The sequence below is a fragment of the Haliotis cracherodii genome, unplaced genomic scaffold, assembly GCF_022045235.1.
Source record: "Haliotis cracherodii isolate W230 unplaced genomic scaffold, xgHalCrac1.p SCAF_11, whole genome shotgun sequence".
NCBI lineage: Eukaryota > Metazoa > Mollusca > Gastropoda > Lepetellida > Haliotidae > Haliotis > Haliotis cracherodii.
The window spans coordinates 32,387,333-32,402,664 of NW_027266266.1; positions in this window are offsets into that span (position 1 = coordinate 32,387,333).

Here is a 15,332-nt window from a genome sequence, read left to right on the forward strand (position 1 = left end):
ATGTAAAATATTGGCGCAATTGCATAAAAAATCATGACTTGAGTTCGAACCTTATATACATCAGTGATTCGAATTTTTTCACATGCATGACTTTTACGCCATGAGAGCTATTCTCCAAAGTATTAGTTTCAGAACGAAAAAATTTGGTGTGTGGATGCATTCTTACATGGTCGACCCTCATGTAAAATATTGGCGCAATTGCATCAAAAATCATGACTTGAGTTCGAACCTTATATACATCAGTGATTCGAATTTTTTCACATGCATGACTTTTACGCCATGAGAGCTATTCTCCAAAGTATTAGTTTCAGAACTAAAACATTTGGTGTGTGGATGCATTCATACATGGTCGACCATCATTGAAAATATTGGCGCAATTGCATCAAAAAATCATCACTTAAGTTCGAACTATAAATGCATCAGCGATTCGATTTTTTTCATTTGAATGACTTTTACGCCATGAGAGCTATTCTCCAAAGTATTAGTTTCAGAACGAAAACATTTGGTGTGTGGATGCATTCTTACATGGTCGACCATCATGTAAAATATTGGCGCAATTGCATCAAAAATCATGACTTGAGTTCGAACCTTATATACATCAGTGATTCGAATTTTTTCACATGCATGACTTTTACGCCATGATTGCTATTCTCCAAAGTATTAGTTTCAGAACGAAAACATTTGGTGTGTGGATGCATTCTTACATGGTCCACCCTCATGAAAAATATTGGCGCAATTGCATCAAAAATCATGACTTGAGTTCGAACCTTATATACATCAGTGATTCGAATTTTTTCACATGCATGACTTTTACGCCATGAGAGCTATTCTCCAAAGTATTAGTTTCAGAACGAAAAAATTTGGTGTGTGGATGCATTCTTACATGGTCGACCCTCATGTAAAATATTGGCGCAATTGCATCAAAAATCATGACTTGAGTTCGAACCTTATATACATCAGTGATTCGAATTTTTTCACATGCATGACTTTTACGCCATGAGAGCTATTCTCCAAAGTATTAGTTTCAGAACTAAAACATTTGGTGTGTGGATGCATTCATACATGGTCGACCATCATTGAAAATATTGGCGCAATTGCATCAAAAAATCATCACTTAAGTTCGAACTATAAATGCATCAGCGATTCGATTTTTTTCATTTGAATGACTTTTACGCCATGAGAGCTATTCTCCAAAGTATTAGTTTCAGAACGAAAACATTTGGTGTGTGGATGCATTCTTACATGGTCGACCATCATGTAAAATATTGGCGCAATTGCATCAAAAATCATGACTTGAGTTCGAACCTTATATACATCAGCGATTCGAATTTTTTTCACATGCATGACTTTTACGCCATGAGAGCTATTCTCCAAAGTATTAGTTTCAGAACGAAAACATTTGGTGTGTGGATGCATTCTTACATGGTCGACCCTCATGTAAAATATTGACGCAATTGCATCAAAAAATCATCACTTAACTTTGAACCTTATATACATCAGTCATTCGAATTTTTTTCACATGAATGACTTTTACGCCATGAGAGCTATTCATCAAAGTATTAGTTTCAGAACTAAAAAATTTGGTGTGTGGATGCATTCTTACATGGTCGACCCTCATGTAAAATATTGGCGCAATTGCATCAAAAATCATGACTTGAGTTCGAACCTTATATACATCAGTGATTCGAATTTTTTCACATGCATGACTTTTACGCCATGAGAGCTATTCTCCAAAGTATTAGTTTCAGAACTAAAACATTTGGTGTGTGGATGCATTCATACATGGTCGACCATCATTGAAAATATTGGCGCAATTGCATCAAAAAATCATCACTTAAGTTCGAACTATAAATGCATCAGCGATTCGATTTTTTTCATTTGAATGACTTTTACGCCATGAGAGCTATTCTCCAAAGTATTAGTTTCAGAACGAAAACATTTGGTGTGTGGATGCATTCTTACATGGTCGACCATCATGTAAAATATTGGCGCAATTGCATCAAAAATCATGACTTGAGTTCGAACCTTATATACATCAGTGATTCGAATTTTTTCACATGCATGACTTTTACGCCATGATTGCTATTCTCCAAAGTATTAGTTTCAGAACGAAAACATTTGGTGTGTGGATGCATTCTTACATGGTCCACCCTCATGAAAAATATTGGCGCAATTGCATCAAAAATCATGACTTGAGTTCGAACCTTATATACATCAGTGATTCGAATTTTTTCACATGCATGACTTTTACGCCATGAGAGCTATTCTCCAAAGTATTAGTTTCAGAACGAAAAAATTTGGTGTGTGGATGCATTCTTACATGGTCGACCCTCATGTAAAATATTGGCGCAATTGCATCAAAAATCATGACTTGAGTTCGAACCTTATATACATCAGTGATTCGAATTTTTTCACATGCATGACTTTTACGCCATGAGAGCTATTCTCCAAAGTATTAGTTTCAGAACTAAAACATTTGGTGTGTGGATGCATTCATACATGGTCGACCATCATTGAAAATATTGGCGCAATTGCATCAAAAAATCATCACTTAAGTTCGAACTATAAATGCATCAGCGATTCGATTTTTTTCATTTGAATGACTTTTACGCCATGAGAGCTATTCTCCAAAGTATTAGTTTCAGAACGAAAACATTTGGTGTGTGGATGCATTCTTACATGGTCGACCATCATGTAAAATATTGGCGCAATTGCATCAAAAATCATGACTTGAGTTCGAACCTTATATACATCAGCGATTCGAATTTTTTTCACATGCATGACTTTTACGCCATGAGAGCTATTCTCCAAAGTATTAGTTTCAGAACGAAAACATTTGGTGTGTGGATGCATTCTTACATGGTCGACCCTCATGTAAAATATTGACGCAATTGCATCAAAAAATCATCACTTAACTTTGAACCTTATATACATCAGTCATTCGAATTTTTTTCACATGAATGACTTTTACGCCATGAGAGCTATTCATCAAAGTATTAGTTTCAGAACTAAAACATTTGGTGTGTGGATGCATTCTTACATGGTCGACCATCATGTAAAATATTGGCGCAATTGCATAAAAAATCATGACTTGAGTTCGAACCTTATATACATCAGTGATTCGAATTTTTTCACATGCATGACTTTTACGCCATGAGAGCTATTCTCCAAAGTATTAGTTTCAGAACGAAAACATTTGGTGTGTGGATGCATTCTTACATGGTCGACCCTCATGTAAAATATTGGCGCAATTGCACAAAAATTCTTGACTTGAGTTCGAACGATAAATACATCAGCGATTCGATTTTTTTCATATGCATGACTTTTACGCCATGAGAGCTATTCTCCAAAGTATTAGTTTCAGAACGAAAACATTTGGTGTGTGGATGCATTCTTACATGGTCGACCATCATGTAAATTATTGGTGCAATTCCATAAAAATTCTTGACTTGAGTTCGAACTATAAATACATCAGCGATTCGAATTTTTTCATATGCATGACTTTTACGCCATGAGAGCTATTCTCCAAAGTATTAGTTTCAGAACGAAAACATTTGGTGTGTGGATGCATTCTTACATGGTCGACCATCATGTAAATTATTGGTGCAATTCCATAAAAATTCTTGACTTGAGTTCGAACTATAAATACATCAGCGATTCGAATTTTTTTCACATGCATGAGAGCTATTCTCCAAAGTATTAGTTTCAGAACGAAAACATTTGGTGTGTGGATGCATTCTTACATGGTCGACCCTCATGTAAAATATTGGCGCAATTGCATCAAAAATCATGACTTGAGTTCGAACTAAAAATGCATCAGCGATTCGAATTTTTTTCACATTCATGACTTTTACGCCATGAGAGCTATTCTCCAAAGTATTAGTTTCAGAACGAAAACATTTGGTGTGTGGATGCATTCTTACATGGTCGACCATCATGTAAATTATTGGCGCAATTCCAAAAAAATCTTGACTTGAGTTCGAACTATAAATACATCAGCGATTCGAATTTTTTTCACATTCATGACTTTTACGCCATGAGAGCTATTCTCCAAAGTATTAGTTTCAGAACGAAAACATTTGGTGTGTGGATGCATTCTTACATGGTCGACCCTCATGTAAAATATTGACGCAATTGCATCAAAAAATCATCACTTAACTTTGAACCTTATATACATCAGTGATTCGAATTTTTTTCACATGAATGACTTTTACGCCATGAGAGCTATTCATCAAAGTATTAGTTTCAGAACTAAAACATTTGGTGTGTGGATGCATTCTTACATGGTCGACCCTCATGAAAAATATTGGCGCAATTGCATCAAAAATCATGACTTAAGTTCGAAGTATAAATACATCAGCGATTCGAATTTTTTCATTTGAATGACTTTTACGCCATGAGAGCTATTCTCCAAAGTATTAGTTTCAGAACGAAAACATTTGGTGTGTGGATGCATTCTTACATGGTCGACCATCATGTAAAATATTGGCGCAATTGCATAAAAAATCATGACTTGAGTTCGAACCTTATATACATCAGTGATTTGAATTTTTTCACATGCATGACTTTTACGCCATGAGAGCTATTCATCAAAGTATTAGTTTCAGAACTAAAACATTTGGTGTGTGGATGCATTCTTACATGGTCGACCATCATGTAAAATATTGGCGCAATTCCATAAAATTTCTTGACTTGAGTTCGAACTATAAATACATCAGCGATTCGAATTTTTTTCATATGCATGACTTTTACGCCATGAGAGCTATTCTCCAAAGTATTAGTTTCAGAACGAAAACATTTGGTGTGTGGATGCATTCTTACATGGTCGACCCTCATGAAAAATATTGGCGCAATTGCATAAAAAATCATGACTTGAGTTCGAACTATAAATGCATCAGCGATTCGAATTTTTTGATATGAATAACTTTTACGCCATGAGAGCTATTCTCCAAAGTATTAGTTTCAGAACTAAAACATTTGGTGTGTGGATGCATTCTTACATGGTCGACCATCATGTAAAATATTGGCGCAATTGCATAAAAAATCATGACTTGAGTTCGAACCTTATATACATCAGTGATTCGAATTTTTTCATATGCATGACTTTTACGCCATGAGAGCTATTCTCCAAAGTATTAGTTTCAGAACTAAAACATTTGGTGTGTGGATGCATTCTTACATGGTCGACCCTCATGTAAAATATTGGCGCAATTGCATCAAACATCATGACTTGAGTTCGAACTATAAATGCATCAGCGATTCGAATTTTTTCATATGAATGACTTTTACGCCATGAGAGCTATTCTCGAAAGTATTAGTTTCAGAACGAAAACATTTGGTGTGTGGATGCATTCTTACATGGTCGACGATCATGTAAATTATTGGCACAATTCCATAAAAATTCTTGACTTGAGTTCGAACTATAAATACATCAGCGATTCGAATTTTTTTCACATGCATGACTTTTACGCCATGAGAGCTATTCTCCAAAGTATTAGTTTCAGAACGAAAACATTTGGTGTGTGGATGCATTCTTACATGGTCGACCCTCATGTAAAATATTGACGCAATTGCATCAAAAAATCATCACTTAACTTTGAACCTTATATACATCAGTGATTCGAATTTTTTTCACATGAATGACTTTTACGCCATGAGAGCTATTCATCAAAGTATTAGTTTCAGAACTAAAACATTTGGTGTGTGGATGCATTCTTACATGGTCGACCCTCATGTAAAATATTGGCGCAATTGCATCAAAAATCATGAGTTAAGTTCGAACTATAAATGCATCAGCGATTCGATTTTTTTCATTTGAATGACTTTTACGCCATGAGAGCTATTCTCCAAAGTATTAGTTTCAGAACTAAAACATTTGGTGTGTGGATGCAGTCTTACATGGTCGACCATCATGTAAAATATTGGCGCAATTGCATAAAAAATCATGACTTGAGTTCGAACCTTATATACATCAGTGATTCGAATTTTTTCACATGCATGACTTTTACGCCATGAGAGCTATTCTCCAAAGTATTAGTTTCAGAACGAAAAAATTTGGTGTGTGGATGCATTCTTACATGGTCGACCCTCATGTAAAATATTGGCGCAATTGCATCAAAAATCATGACTTGAGTTCGAACCTTATATACATCAGTGATTCGAATTTTTTCACATGCATGACTTTTACGCCATGAGAGCTATTCTCCAAAGTATTAGTTTCAGAACTAAAACATTTGGTGTGTGGATGCATTCATACATGGTCGACCATCATTGAAAATATTGGCGCAATTGCATCAAAAAATCATCACTTAAGTTCGAACTATAAATGCATCAGCGATTCGATTTTTTTCATTTGAATGACTTTTACGCCATGAGAGCTATTCTCCAAAGTATTAGTTTCAGAACGAAAACATTTGGTGTGTGGATGCATTCTTACATGGTCGACCATCATGTAAAATATTGGCGCAATTGCATCAAAAATCATGACTTGAGTTCGAACCTTATATACATCAGCGATTCGAATTTTTTTCACATGCATGACTTTTACGCCATGAGAGCTATTCTCCAAAGTATTAGTTTCAGAACGAAAACATTTGGTGTGTGGATGCATTCTTACATGGTCGACCCTCATGTAAAATATTGACGCAATTGCATCAAAAAATCATCACTTAACTTTGAACCTTATATACATCAGTCATTCGAATTTTTTTCACATGAATGACTTTTACGCCATGAGAGCTATTCATCAAAGTATTAGTTTCAGAACTAAAACATTTGGTGTGTGGATGCATTCTTACATGGTCGACCATCATGTAAAATATTGGCGCAATTGCATCAAAAATCATGAGTTAAGTTCGAACTATAAATGCATCAGCGATTCGATTTTTTTCATTTGAATGACTTTTACGCCATGAGAGCTATTCTCCAAAGTATTAGTTTCAGAACTAAAACATTTGGTGTGTGGATGCATTCTTACATGGTCGACCATCATGTAAAATATTGGCGCAATTGCATAAAAAATCATGACTTGAGTTCGAACCTTATATACATCAGTGATTCGAATGTTTTCACATGCATGACTTTTACGCCATGAGAGCTATTCTCCAAAGTATTAGTTTCAGAACGAAAAAATTTGGTGTGTGGATGCATTCTTACATGGTCGACCCTCATGTAAAATATTGGCGCAATTGCATAAAAAATCATGACTTGAGTTCGAACCTTATATACATCAGTGATTCGAATTTTTTCACATGCATGACTTTTACGCCATGAGAGCTATTCTCCAAAGTATTAGTTTCAGAACTAAAACATTTGGTGTGTGGATGCATTCATACATGGTCGACCATCATTGAAAATATTGGCGCAATTGCATCAAAAATCATAACTTGAGTTCGAACTATAAATGCATCAGCGATTCGAATTTTTTTCACATGCATGACTTTTACGCCATGATTGCTATTCTCCAAAGTATTAGTTTCAGAACTAAAACATTTGGTGTGTGGATGCATTCTTACATGGTTGACCCTCATGTAAAATATTGGCGCAATTGCATAAAAAAATCATCACTTAAGTTTGAACCTTATATACATCAGTGATTCGAATTTTTTCACATGCATGACTTTTACGCCATGAGAGCTATTCTCCAAAGTATTAGTTTCAGAACTAAAACATTTGGTGTGTGGATGCATTCTTACATGGTCCACCCTCATGAAAAATATTGGCGCAATTGCATAAAAATTCTTGACTTGAGTTCGAACTATAAATACATCAGCGTTCCAAATTTTTTTCACATGCATAACTTTTACGCCATGATTACTATTCTCCAAAGTATTAGTTTCAGAACGAAAACATTTGGTGTGTGGATGCATTCTTACATGGTCGACCCTCATGTAAAATATTGGCGCAATTGCATCAAAAAATCATCACTGAACTTTGAACCTTATATACATCAGTGATTCGAATTTTTTTCACATGCATGACTTTTACGCCATGAGAGCTATTCATCTAAGTATTAGTTTCAGAACGAAAACATTTGGTGTGTGGATGCATTCTTACATGGTCGACCATCATGTAAAATATTGGCGCAATTCCATCAAATTTCTTGACTTGAGTTCGAACTATAAATACATCAGCGATTCGAATTTTTTTCACATTCATGACTTTTACGCCATGAGAGCTATTCTCCAAAATATTAGTTTCAGAACGAAAACATTTGGTGTGTGGATGCATTCTTACATGGTCGACCCTCATGTAAAATATTGGCGCAATTCCATAAAAAATCATGACTTGAGTTCGAACTATAAATGCATCAGCGATTCGAATTTTTTCATATGAATAACTTTTACGCCATGAGAGCTATTCTCCAAAGTATTAGTTTCAGAACTAAAACATTTGGTGTGTGGATGCATTCTTACATGGTCGACCATCATGTAAAATATTGGCGCAATTGCATAAAAAATCATGACTTGAGTTCGAACCTTATATACATCTGTGATTCGAATTTTTTCATATGCATGACTTTTACGCCATGAGAGCTATTCTCCAAAGTATTAGTTTCAGAACGAAAACATTTGGTGTGTGGATGCATTCTTACATGGTCGACCCTCATGTAAAATATTGGCGCAATTGCATCAAAAATCATGACTTGAGTTCGAACTATAAATACATCAGCGATTCGAATTTTTTCATATGCATGACTTTTACGCCATGAGAGCTATTCTCCAAAGTATTAGTTTCAGAACGAAAACATTTGGTGTGTGGATGCATTCTTACATGGTCGACCATCATGTAAATTATTGGCGCAATTCCATAAAAATTCTTGACTTGAGTTCGAACTATAAATACATCAGCGATTCGAATTTTTTTCACATGCATGACTTTTACGCCATGAGAGCTATTCTCCAAAGTATTAGTTTCAGAACGAAAACATTTGGTGTGTGGATGCATTCTTACATGGTCGACCCTCATGTAAAATATTGGCGCAATTGCATCAAAAATCATGACTTGAGTTCGAACTATAAATGCATCAGCGATTCGAATTTTTTCATATGAATGACTTTTACGCCATGAGAGCTATTCTCCAAAGTATTAGTTTCAGAACGAAAAAATTTGGTGTGTGGATGCATTCTTACATGGTCGACCCTCATGAAAAATATTGGCGCAATTGCATCAAAAATCATGACTTGAGTTCGAACCTTATATACATCAGTGATTCGAATTTTTTCACATTCATGACTTTTACGCCATGAGAGCTATTCTCCAAAGTATTAGTTTCAGAACTAAAACATTTGGTGTGTGGATGCATTCTTACATGGTCGACCCTCATGTAAAATATTGGCGCAATTCCATAAAATTTCTTGACTTGAGTTCGAACTATAAATACATCAGCGTTTCGAATTTTTTCATATGCATGACTTTTACGCCATGAGAGCTATTCTCCAAAGTATTAGTTTCAGAACGAAAACATTTGGTGTGTGGATGCATTCTTACATAGTCGACCCTCATGGAAAATATTGGCGCAATTGCATAAAAATTCTTGACTTGAGTTCGAACTATGATTACATCAGCGTTTCGAATTTTTTTCACATGCATGACTTTTACGCCATGATTGCTATTCTCCAAAGTATTAGATTCAGAACGAAAACATTTGGTGTGTGGATGCATTCTTACATGGTCGACCCTCATGAAAAATATTGGCGCAATTGCATCAAAAATCATGACTTGAGTTCGAACCTTATATACATCAGTGATTCGAATTTTTTCACATGCATGACTTTTACGCCATGATTGCTATTCTCCAAAGTATTAGTTTCAGAACGAAAACATTTGGTGTGTGGATGCATTCTTACATGGTCGACCCTCATGAAAAATATTGGCGCAATTGCATCAAAAATCATGACTTGAGTTCGAACCTTATATACATCAGTGATTCGAATTTTTTCACATGCATGACTTTTACGCCATGAGAGCTATTCTCCAAAGTATTAGTTTCAGAACGAAAACATTTGGTGTGTGGATGCATTCTTACATGGTCGACCCTCATGTAAAATATTGGCGCAATTGCATAAAAATTCTTGACTTGAGTTCGAACTATAAATACATCAGCGTTTCGAATTTTTTTCACATGCATGACTTTTACGCCATGAGAGCTATTCTCCAAAGTATTAGTTTCAGAACGAAAACATTTGGTGTGTGGATGCATTCTTACATGGTCGACCCTCATGAAAAATATTGGCGCAATTGCATCAAAAATCATGACTTGAGTTCGAACCTTATATACATCAGTGATTCGAATTTTTTTACATGCATGACTTTTACGCCATGAGAGCTATTCTCCAAAGTATTAGTTTCAGAACGAAAACATTTGGTGTGTGGATGCATTCTTACATGGTCGACCCTCATGTAAAATATTGGCGCAATTGCATAAAAATTCTTGACTTGAGTTCGAACTATGATTACATCATCGTTTCGAATTTTTTTCACATGCATGACTTTTACGCCATGATTGCTATTCTCCAAAGTATTAGTTTCAGAACGAAAACATTTGGTGTGTGGATGCATTCTTACATGGTCGACCCTCATGAAAAATATTGGCGCAATTGCATCAAAAATCATGACTTGAGTTCGAACCTTATATACATGAGTGATTCGAATTTTTTCACATGCATGACTTTTACGCCATGATTGCTATTCTCCAAAGGATTAGTTTCAGAACTAAAACATTTGGTGTGTGGATGCATTCTTACATGGTCCACCCTCATGTAAAATATTGGCGCAATTGCATCAAAAATCATGACTTGAGTTCGAACCTTATATACATCAGTGATTCGAATTTTTTCACATTCATGACTTTTACGCCATGAGAGCTATTCTCCAAAGTATTAGTTTCAGAACGAAAACATTTGGTGTGTGGATGCATTCTTACATGGTCGACCTTCATGAAAAATATTGGCGCAATTGCATCAAAAATCATGACTTGAGTTCGAACCTTATATACATCAGTGATTCGAATTTTTTCACATGCATGACTTTTACGCCATGATTGCTATTCTCCAAAGTATTAGTTTCAGAACTAAAACATTTGGTGTGTGGATGCATTCTTACATGGTCGACCCTCATGAAAAATATTGGCGCAATTGTATCAAAAATCATGACTTGAGTTCGAACCTTATATACATCAGTGATTCGAATTTTTTCACATTCATGACTTTTACGCCATGAGAGCTATTCTCCAAAGTATTAGTTTCAGAACTAAAACATTTGGTGTGTGGATGCATTCTTACATGGTCGACCCTCATGTAAAATATTGGCGCAATTCCATAAAATTTCTTGACTTGAGTTCGAACTATAAATACATCAGCGTTTCGAATTTTTTTCACATGCATGACTTTTACGCCATGAGAGCTATTCTCCAAAGTATTAGTTTCAGAACGAAAACATTTGGTGTGTGGATGCATTCTTACATGGTCGACCCTCATGTAAAATATTGGCGCAATTCCATAAAATTTCTTGACTTGAGTTCGAACTATAAATACATCAGCGTTTCGAATTTTTTTCACATGCATGACTTTTACGCCATGAGAGCTATTCTCCAAAGTATTAGTTTCAGAACGAAAACATTTGGTGTGTGGATGCATTCTTACATAGTCGACCCTCATGGAAAATATTGGCGCAATTGCATAAAAATTCTTGACTTGAGTTCGAACTATGATTACATCAGCGTTTCGAATTTTTTTCACATGCATGACTTTTACGCCATGAGAGCTATTCTCCAAAGTATTAGTTTCAGAACGAAAACATTTGGTGTGTGGATGCATTCTTACATGGTCGACCCTCATGTAAAATATTGGCGCAATTGCATAAAAATTCTTGACTTGAGTTCGAACTATGATTACATCATCGTTTCGAATTTTTTTCACATGCATGACTTTTACGCCATGATTGCTATTCTCCAAAGTATTAGTTTCAGAACGAAAACATTTGGTGTGTGGATGCATTCTTACATGGTCGACCCTCATGAAAAATATTGGCGCAATTGCATCAAAAATCATGACTTGAGTTCGAACCTTATATACATGAGTGATTCGAATTTTTTCACATGCATGACTTTTACGCCATGATTGCTATTCTCCAAAGGATTAGTTTCAGAACTAAAACATTTGGTGTGTGGATGCATTCTTACATGGTCCACCCTCATGTAAAATATTGGCGCAATTGCATCAAAAATCATGACTTGAGTTCGAACCTTATATACATCAGTGATTCGAATTTTTTCACATTCATGACTTTTACGCCATGAGAGCTATTCTCCAAAGTATTAGTTTCAGAACGAAAACATTTGGTGTGTGGATGCATTCTTACATGGTCGACCTTCATGAAAAATATTGGCGCAATTGTATCAAAAATCATGACTTGAGTTCGAACCTTATATACATCAGTGATTCGAATTTTTTCACATGCATGACTTTTACGCCATGATTGCTATTCTCCAAAGTATTAGTTTCAGAACTAAAACATTTGGTGTGTGGATGCATTCTTACATGGTCGACCCTCATGAAAAATATTGGCGCAATTGTATCAAAAATCATGACTTGAGTTCGAACCTTATATACATCAGTGATTCGAATTTTTTCACATTCATGACTTTTACGCCATGAGAGCTATTCTCCAAAGTATTAGTTTCAGAACTAAAACATTTGGTGTGTGGATGCATTCTTACATGGTCGACCCTCATGTAAAATATTGGCGCAATTCCATAAAATTTCTTGACTTGAGTTCGAACTATAAATACATCAGCGTTTCGAATTTTTTTCACATGCATGACTTTTACGCCATGAGAGCTATTCTCCAAAGTATTAGTTTCAGAACGAAAACATTTGGTGTGTGGATGCATTCTTACATAGTCGACCCTCATGGAAAATATTGGCGCAATTGCATAAAAATTCTTGACTTGAGTTCGAACTATGATTACATCAGCGTTTCGAATTTTTTTCACATGCATGACTTTTACGCCATGATTGCTATTCTCCAAAGTATTAGATTCAGAACGAAAACATTTGGTGTGTGGATGCATTCTTACATGGTCGACCCTCATGAAAAATATTGGCGCAATTGCATCAAAAATCATGACTTGAGTTCGAACCTTATATACATCAGTGATTCGAATTTTTTCACATGCATGACTTTTACGCCATGAGAGCTATTCTCCAAAGTATTAGTTTCAGAACGAAAACATTTGGTGTGTGGATGCATTCTTACATGGTCGACCCTCATGTAAAATATTGGCGCAATTCCATAAAATTTCTTGACTTGAGTTCGAACTATAAATACATCAGCGTTTCGAATTTTTTTCACATGCATGACTTTTACGCCATGAGAGCTATTCTCCAAAGTATTAGTTTCAGAACTAAAACATTTGGTGTGTGGATGCATTCTTACATGGTCGACCCTCATGAAAAATATTGGCGCAATTGCATAAAAATTCTTGACTTGAGTTCGAACTATGATTACATCAGCGTTTCGAATTTTTTTCACATGTATGACTTTTACGCCATGATTGCTATTCTCCAAAGTATTAGTTTCAGAACGAAAACATTTGGTGTGTGGATGCATTCTTACATGGTCGACCCTCATGAAAAATATTGGCGCAATTGCATCAAAAATCATGACTTGAGTTCGAACCTTATATACATCAGTGATTCGAATTTTTTCATATGCATGACTTTTACGCCATGATTGCTATTCTCCAAAGTATTAGTTTCAGAACTAAAACATTTGGTGTGTGGATGCATTCTTACATGGTCGACCCTCATGTAAAATATTGGCGCAATTGCATCAAAAATCATGACTTGAGTTCGAACCTTATATACATCAGTGATTCGAATTTTTTCACATTCATGACTTTTACGCCATGAGAGCTATTCTCCAAAGTATTAGTTTCAGAACGAAAACATTTGGTGTGTGGATGCATTCTTACATGGTCGACCTTCATGAAAAATATTGGCGCAATTGCATCAAAAATCATGACTTGAGTTGGAACCTTATATACATCAGTGATTCGAATTTTTTCACATGCATGACTTTTACGCCATGATTGCTATTCTCCAAAGTATTAGTTTCAGAACGAAAACATTTGGTGTGTGGATGCATTCTTACATGGTCGACCCTCATGAAAAATATTGGCGCAATTGCATCAAAAATCATGACTTGAGTTCGAACCTTATATACATGAGTGATTCGAATTTTTTCACATGCATGACTTTTACGCCATGAGAGCTATTCTCCAAAGTATTAGTTTCAGAACTAAAACATTTGGTGTGTGGATGCATTCTTACATGGTCGACCCTCATGTAAAATATTGGCGCAATTCCATAAAATTTCTTGACTTGAGTTCGAACTATAAATACATCAGCGTTTCGATTTTTTTTCACATGCATGACTTTTACGCCATGAGAGCTATTCTCCAAAGTATTAGTTTCAGAACTAAAACATTTGGTGTGTGGATGCATTCTTACATGGTCGACCCTCATGTAAAATATTGGCGCAATTGCATAAAAATTCTTGACTTGAGTTCGAACTATGAATACATCAGCGTTTCGAATTTTTTTCACATGCATGACTTTTACGCCATGATTGCTATTCTCCAAAGTATTAGTTTGAGAACGAAAACATTTGGTGTGTGGATGCATTCTTACATGGTCGACCCTCATGAAAAATATTGGCGCAATTGCATCAAAAATCATGACTTGAGTTCGAACCTTATATACATCAGTGATTCGAATTTTATCACATGCATGACTTTTACGCCATGATTGCTATTATCCAAAGTATTAGTTTCAGAACGAAAACATTTGGTGTGTGGATGCATTCTTACATGGTCCACCCTCATGTAAAATATTGGCGCAATTGCATCAAAAATCATGACTTGAGTTCGAACCTTATATACATCAGTGATTCGAATTTTTTCATATGCATGACTTTTACGCCATGAGAGCTATTCTCCAAAGTATTAGTTTCAGAACGAAAACATTTGGTGTGTGGATGCATTCTTACATGGTCGACCATCATGTAAAATATTGGCGCAATTGTATCAAAAAATTATCACTTAAGTTTGAACCTTATATACATGAGTGATTCGAATTTTTTCACATGAATGACTTTTACGCCATGAGAGCTATTCTCCAAAGTATTAGTTTCAGAACGAAAACATTTGGTGTGTGGATGCATTCTTACATGGTCGACCCTCATGAAAAATATTGGCGCAATTGCATCAAAAATCATGACTTGAGTTCGAACCTTATATACATCAGTGATTCGAATTTTTTCATATACAT